Raw genomic sequence first — 8965 nt, 5'->3', positions numbered from 1 at the left:
TATACATAATTCGATTGCTCTACAGTGTAAAATAAATTTCAGTGTATCTTAACACCAAAAATGGAGGCAAGTTCTTTACACCAAAGTGGTATTGTGAAGCACTATAGATACACGCTTGGTTCTTAGTGTTTCACTTCACCTGGTATAGTGAAACACCAAAAATGTTCTTGGTGTGATGTAGCTTCCATCTTTTTTGTTATTCAGTATCTCTAAAATTTAAAACAACAGTACGATATGATGCTCGTGAGATTCAGAAAATTTGTGTTTACGATCTAATTTGAAGTAAGAACAGTTAGTTTAGGATGCATACATACTAATTCTTAGAATAAAATTAGTTTTTAAATCAAGAGAATATTGAGACGAATTCGAACTTGTTTTAACAAACCAGAAGCGGAAAGAAATTTTACATAAGAAAACCATTTGCTGCAGTTACAGAGAATTAACAAAATGTTTAACACTATCCTCTTTTCATAGCTAAAAACATACACGCGTATTTTGACGTGCAATGTTTGTTTCTGTAAAAGTATTGCATTGCAGAAGACAACAACAACAACAAAAAAAACTCACGAAAACTCATGCACCAAGTAAACAATTTATTGACAATATCGAAAATCATTAGTGTTTTTGGAAATAAATGTTTTATGATGGAATGCTCATTGGAATTTAATGGAGTGAATGCGCGTGAGTTTGGTGTAAGCTTTTTGACTTATAGGGGTTTAGATTTAAAGAGTGTATGAAATCTCGTTTTGATATTAACTTAAAATAAAGAATACCTTCGCACAAATGCTTGGGTTATTCAGCATCATATTTGGAGAGACATTGGACCCTAGCTTTGACATTGGAAAAAGTATATAATGATTCAATTTCAATTACAGGCTTTCCTCCGGTTGAAGTTAAGCTTTTCAGAAATGGAAAGATCATAAAAAAGAAGAGCATTGACATCAAAAAAGAACTAGGGAGAGTTGTGATCACCTTTTTAAGACCGAAGCAAAAACTTCGCGGTCGTTACTCCCTAGTTCTCACCAACAAATTCGGAGAGCGCTGCTTGCGATTCGGCATCTATAGTGGTGGTGAGATTTTTAATATATTCATAAATCGACATAAGTGGTTTTCAAGTATTTTTCTCTCGAGTATCATCTACAAAAATTGAAAATTTTTGCAAACCACTCCTTTAACCAATTAGTTTTGGAAAACCTTCAACGTCATACGTCATTGAGTTAAAATAAATCACTGACGTATTGGACCGCCGAACGTTGGATAAAGTGTCCCATCTTAAATTTTGCGAAAACATACAACCAAGTTTCCTTAAGAATAATATCATGCATATAGGACTGTTTTTTTAACCGAGATTTAATAAATAGTGATGAATATTTTATACTTATAAGCAGTAAGAGCTTCTTTTACTCTTCACAAAATCCAGCTATAAATGAAATGGTTTTGCAATCAGTTTTTCTTTTTTCTCCAAATCTATTATTCAGCTCTGTTTCAACAGCAAAGGAATGAGAGCTTTTAGATCGAAAGCTTCGGATTCTTGTATTAAATTCAAAAATATCAAAGACTCAACTATATAGAAAAAAGTGTTACTATTCATCTTGCTAATTGTTAACGTAATTCAACGGGTAGGTTAATTAGTTTCTGGTTGCGAGCTTTCCTTTGTCCTACAATATGAAATATTCAGTTGTTTCATTATTAATGCAAAGAAAACACACAACAAAATAATTTTGTCAACATATTTTATTCAAATTTCGGATTTTGATTAACAATGGTAGTTTTTTATTTTACACGACGAGTATATGCGCATAACACACCACAATAGAATTTTGGTACTCGTCAAACACGGTAAATTGGTTAGAACGAGATTTATTTTTTTTATTTAGGTGCTGATTTAAATATTTGTAAAATTGTGGAAAACTAAATGATTAATTAATGATGATGAATACTTTACGTATCAAACGTATACTTTCACCACACACTAGGAAATTGAAATTAAATTTTTTAAGGCAATTAAGTTTAATAAAAATTACAAAATATTTTATAAACTAAGGCAGTAATCACATATATGATATGCACCTTCATTTCTTCAACAAAAAAAATATTGAAATGAAATAATTTATTTTTCTTATCGATTTTTAATGTTACCACCGTTTTCTATCTTATTAATACAGCTTAGCGGTGTTTCACAAGAAAACTCATTTTTTCTCCTGTTACTAGTCTTTTATATCAAAATAATATGTCTACCTTTAGAATTTGTGTGACTACACCATATCTAAAATAGCTTTAGGTCAATTTTAAATTGCATTTTAAAACTAATATATTATAGGAAACTGTAAAGGTTATTTAATACAGGAATGGTTAAATATATTGCTTTAAAGGAAGAGGGAAAAAAACAGTAAACAAAAAACAATGTTCGATAATGAATAAAAGTACAGTGTTATTGACTATTGGATGCATTGAACGTATGTGAAGATTGTATAAAGACGCCAATGATGTCTCCGCAGAACTAAAAAACAAAAAACCCACAATTTCTGCGCGAGTGAGAAAAAATTTCCTTGCTGAGTATTTAATTTCGTGATTAAAATGCATTATTCTCAAACCAATGTGACTGAATACTTTGCTCCTTTATCATAAAAGTGTTTATAAGCAACTATGGTCCAAGATTATAACAATTAGTACTGAAACACATTAAATACGGAACTTTTCTCTTGGTAATTACCTCTATATTAATATACCTTTTCTAAATTTTTCAGACTTGCTTATATTTTTTTAATTTCCCACTTTTTTGTTATTGAGTTTTGCATAGTTCACTGATCCTTAATTATTTACACCAGTCCCATGTGAATGGTTATAAAAATGACGACCAATTCCAATATTGTTACATTCAAATCTTAATAGTAAATAGAGTGTATCATATGAGCCTCTTCCCAAATCTATTGACTTAAAAGTGATTTTTTTTTCAATGAGAGTTTAACGGGAATGACAATCTGGTATTTTGTGTGTGAAACTCATTACCCATACTATTATATATACTAGTCAAAATGATTCTTTCATCTAAACAAAATTGATTTATTACGCTAAAACAGTTTAAAATTTCAAATAAATTCTAAGAAAATAATGTTATGGTATTTAAAAGCAACATTTAGAAACCAAATAGATATTGTCAGTTAAAATTTAATGTTAATAATTTATTCCATACTGCCAAAGTAAACAAATCTGATAGTAATTGATAGACATATTAAATTCTTAAATATTTAGATCATAACAATATAAATTCTATTTCTTTAGATGGAAACATTGCTTTAGTTCACCACTAAACTGTAATCGGACTGGAATTGTACTCGGACACGGAATCGGATTTTGGAATAGGATTTAGAAACCAGAGGAAAAAGCTTTAAAAAAAAAAAAAAAAAAAAAAAAAAAAAAAAAAACGCATTTTTTACATAGACCTCTATAATATCAGAAGAAATGGCAAAAAGAAGAGCAATAACAGCTTCTTTAATGAAATTAGAGCAATTATTAGGGATTTTGCAGCAATGACAATGATCATAAAAGAAAATACTGAAGATCACTCCCTGTCTTTTCATAGTGCGATTGATTTATAACTAGCTCTGAGAAAGGAAATTTTATCAACAACTGACTACTGAAAGATGGTTCTGGCTTTAAGTCATGCAAATATGTCCATATCCCAACGAGAGGCACCTATTAAGATGGAAGTTACATTGAAGCCAACACCAGAAGAATTATATCCAAATATACAGAATGACAGGTACCAAGTGAAATTCTTCAAGGAAAACGTCAATCGTGATATCACCTTTTAAAAGGAACAACTGGATGAAACCAAATATTAGATTTCCATGTATGAAAACCTGAATTATTGGACTTAACGTAACTCAACTCAACGTTGTTACATTCTTGCTGAATTAGAATGTGAATGATTATATATTAATACTTGAAAAGAAAAACCTTCCATCTGTAGAGAAAATTAACGATTAGGAGAAACCAGAAAGTATGATACAGCAACCTGCAGCAATAACATCACCCAAGGAAAACTCTCAAGAGATTCTTGAAACAGATTGAACTCAGACTAACATGAAAAGCAAGGAAAAACGCAATACTGTAATATCCAACATAATTGCGACTCTGCCAAGAGAAACTGATAAGCCTGAAGAAACTTCTGCAGCTAAATATCCGGAAAACAATTCCGAAGAGATACCAACCCGTACTAGATCACTATGAGCTCAGATGAATTGCAACAGATACTGCATCTGAGGAAATTATTGCTTATCTGCTCAGAACTACAATCACGACTTCAAATTTTAGGAAATTTTAAAAGAGACTAGACGAGTATTGTGAGCCTTTCATTATTTCTGCCAATTTTTACTCCCATGAACTCTAATAGAGAAATCTGCAAAGATACCAACTTCAAAACACTATAATTGGATCTAAGAGAATCGACGAATGGAAACATCAGTTTAAGTGATGCCTCAGCCGAGATGTCTGCCTGACGCATCGTATGTGCGATAACCACTCAAATGTATAAAATGTTCTGGTAGCTACTTAACCTGGAGACATGCTTATAATTCTCTGGAACTATGACCTGATACACTCTGCTAACTACTCAAGACGTAGATCACGACTAAATGATACTCCAAAATCATGCAAGTCACTGAGAATTCAACCCCAGCTAAACTACTAGTCTCCCTCGTTCTATAAAACAGGAACGCTTTCGAAAGATGAAGATATGAGAGAAATTCTTTTCTTAAGATCAGATAATAACAATCAAACTCAAAATATCTTTATTTTGATCCTTCTATAAAAATGTCAACAGGGTGCTTTTTTTCAAAACACTAGAAAAAGGCTATTGCAGAGCTTATATCGATGACAAGTAAATTGCCTTAGGAAAATAAACCGATCTGCTTGTTACTAATCCTGGATCAACTAATCTTACAGACAGTATTAAATTTTTGCATCGAATTGTCTTTAAATAAAGGAAAAGTTGTGTAGTTATGCTCAAAGCTTCTTTAGTAGTGGTGTTGTTTATTTATGTTGCACTAGAGCTGAAGAATGGGCTATTGGCGACGATTTGGGAAAGATCCATGAGGGTGATTCGAAGACGTGCGACAATTTTTATCTTCTGCGGAGAGGATGGAAGGCTCTCTGGCAGAAATAGCCCAACGATCTGCTTGCGAAGTCTAATATTTTACGTTAGAACAGTTTAACGAGGACTGATAAAATGCAGCCTCGATCTCTTCGCAAGCTGATCAAAGACGTCACCCACTCGCTCACTAACCGGACCGTAGCCAGTGTTTGATTCCGGTGATATGCAGTTTTTCCAGTTTTTTACAACATATGTTGCAAGTGTTAAAAAATATGGGTAAAATGATACATAAATTTACGCACTACTTTTGTAAGTATACTTGTTTTGAAAAATTTTAGTTAAGAGCAATATTTTCCACCTTTGGAAGGAGGATTCTGGTGGGGGATATGGGGTATCAAGATGTCTCTAAACTTGAGATTAATCACACAAAAAAGGAGCGATTATTGGTTAGTTAGTTCAAAGAAAAAAAGCATGAGCTGAGGAATGATGTAGATTATAATTCTCGTCATGTCAAGCACTTTCAATATTATTGAATTGTATTGCATTGTATTATATCTAGTTGAACAGCAAGTCGGAACTCTATCCTCCCGGAAGAAGAGTATCTTCTGGATGTGAGTGTGGACAAGGTAATTATTTACCTATATGGAATGTGGCGAAATTCTTATTTTCTAAATATTTAAACGAGAAAATATATTATGAGCATTGGACTAGATGCCTTCACACAGGTTGAGCAGATTGAGAGAAATATGCAAAGACATCATTCTAATGCAGGCTCGAAATGTTCCAAACTATCTGCCTTCGAAAAGCTTGCAAGCGTTCCATTTCAACTAATTAATCGTGACTTTCTTCGGTAGAAATGAATTCAGAAAACAGATTAACAACCTGACGTAATTGCTCTATATACAAAAGGACGCTAAATTTGTAGAATGCCGAGAGCTCTTGCTTCAATAAACACGGCAAACTGCACAAAATTCCGTGTTTGACCAGAGCAAACACAGTTTTAAGATTGAACATAACTAAGAAACCAAAAGAATTTTTTTTAAATAAAGATAGAACCCACATTACAGTTTATGTTGTTGTTGTTGTTACACGCTTCCATTGGCCAGCAGTGCTAGACCAGGTCCATGACGTTGCACACCCTCAAAAAATCCAACACCATCAATGGATCATCTGCTAAATCCTGTTCGGTGAGCCCCAGGCATGCGAGGATATGGTGAGGTGAAGCCTGGTCTGAAGAACAGTTACAGTTTATAAAATGATCTAATACAGCATCAAGATGCCATCCACGGTATCTATTTATTTTAATTACGTGAATTAGATCTTTCAGAAGTCTAATTATTTATCAATAGATTATCAGGCTTAGTCTTTTTACATTTTTAGAAGGTCGCTCCCAAAGCCTAAGGTCAAGAAAACTGAGATGGGCACAGTAGGCCTTGGCCCTCCATGGGCTGTCGCGCAACTGAGTTCAGTTTATTATTTTGCTCTAAAACTGTTCTTTTCGTTAGGATGGTTGATTTTGAACTTGTTCGCCAAGTTGTGCTGATTGAGATGCATGTTGCTCAACAACAAGACATAGGGATTTTTTTTATTCCACTCAATGTGATATCATTGAACAACCAAACTTTGGTGCGAAGGATTATATAAAAATGATTCAACCGAAAAGCACTGGTATATTCCACCGATCATAAGAATCAAACAAAAAAAAATTTATTAAAAAAGAACTAATTAAAAAACGTTCACACAATGCTGTAAAAATCCTTCACCACCTATTTGCACTATACTGTTGCAGTAGAATGGATAGTAAAATTGGTTACAGAAGCATGTTTAACAAGCATGTAGCAGTGACGCTGGAGATGGCATCATAAAACCGACTTTACTTTTTTGGCAAACTCTACCTAAATATAAATCAATATCCTACATAAGGTTGGATCCTACATGATATCCTACAAATATAAATCAATATCCTACATGAGAAGCCCTAAATTCAGCACATATCTGTTGAGATCTGAAATGTACGGGTAACATTGCTGCACATGTACCAAGTTATCGTTCAATTTAAACCTACAGTGGAGGCATCTTAGTTCTCCATCAAGGGTTTTTAACTTTTAATTAGTGGATAAAAACAAATTTTTCAATGAAATGATGCATCCTAACCCAAAATTATGACAGTTTTAATTCAAATAACTTTGTTTTTATTAGAAAATTCGAATTTTTAAGGCTATTTCATACTATTTGATTTGAAAAAATGATTATATCTAAAATGTCCCTCTGTATTAGCTCTTTTTGGCGGGTAATACATTTCGATCCAAAAATAAAAGCTGAAAAATGAAGCATCCTATTAAAAAAGCCAAAAATGTCACATAAATGTCATTGTAATAAAAAAAAAGCCGGTACTAAGAGGTTTTTACTACGAAAGCTACTTTATTTTACATTACTTACTCATTAACCGTTATTTTAAAATATCATTATCTCTTTAAAATATTTAAATTAAATTGCTTTTTCACGTCAAATATTATTCATGAAATTTAATTCCTTATCATTTTAGAAAATATATTTAAATACTTTTTCCTGCCGATGAAAAAAAAACTTCTTTTTTTATTAAAAATCTAATTAGATTTCCAAACTTTTATTCGAGATTTTAAAAAAAAATGTTGATTGCGTGATTCGAGTTTTCAGTTTAAAGCCCCGCCCTTTCTCATCAAGGCATCAACGGATGTCTTTAAAGATGAGGAAATATAAATAAAAATAATTGAACGTGACCTAACCTCTTCTTGTCAGTAATTACCTAATGAAGATTAAAGAGAAAAGAGTGAAAGCATAATAAGCATTGTTTGTAATTATTCGCTGTGAAGGATACTTTCCTAAATAACGCTAATGATTGGTAAACAATTTTACCCACATGCGTATACTTAAACTATTGACTCATTTTCACAGTTGGGCCTATTAACCTACTAATTCCTGGGTCAACAGTTTTCAGCAACTTATATATTGCTATAAAATATTTTTTAAGTCTTAGATAAAAACTAATTGAAAGATTTCTGAGCAAAAAAAAAAGAAGAAGAAAAAAGAAAACATTTGTAAAAAATAAAAAAATAAAAAAAAAATTTATTAAAAAATTTAGTTCTTTTTAAGAGAATAGTTGATAAAATTACAAAATTTAGGAACGCAATGCTGAAAAGAACTGTAACAATTTTAGAACGTGCTAATTTGCATTACGCGTTATTTTGAGGCATCGTTCGAGTTTGCTGCAATCTTAATGTGGTGCTAAGTGAAACCATGTTCTTCGCACAATCTTCAACTTTATTATACAATACAACACTGAAAAAAAAATCGGATCAAATTAGGGTGTAAATTGTCTTGTAACTATGGTGCAAAGTGCCGTCAGTTTGGGTATATAATCTGTAAAATCAATTTTTATCGTAAAATATTGCATCGTAATTGCTCCAATAATATTAACTTAATTTAAGTGATTCTACTTTAGTTATTACTGTAAAAATTGCACTGTATCAGAATTTATATTCCGTAACATGTTCCGATAAAAAGTACAAGCACCCTGATTTCCGGTATTTTTTACCCGAATTTGATCCGAAATTTTTTACAATGCACAATGTAGACAATTTTCCTATTAATGTTACAGCAAATTTTTTTCGCTGAATTATGGCTTGAGGTACCGTTACTATAGCTTAAAAATTGAAAAATGTTTCTTTTAGATAAAATTTAATCTTTAAAATCTGAGATTATGTTACATTTCCAGAAAAAAATTATTCTTTCAAGTTTCTTTACGCAAGTATTTGCTGAATAATAATAAATAAATATTAAGTAATAAAATTAACTAAGAATTTTTCTTCTTTACATAACAAGGCTTTATTT

The sequence above is a fragment of the Parasteatoda tepidariorum genome, chromosome 3, assembly GCF_043381705.1.
Source record: "Parasteatoda tepidariorum isolate YZ-2023 chromosome 3, CAS_Ptep_4.0, whole genome shotgun sequence".
Taxonomy (NCBI): domain Eukaryota; kingdom Metazoa; phylum Arthropoda; class Arachnida; order Araneae; family Theridiidae; genus Parasteatoda; species Parasteatoda tepidariorum.
The sequence above is the reverse complement of the archived record's forward strand: the minus strand, read 5'-3'. Positions refer to the sequence as shown.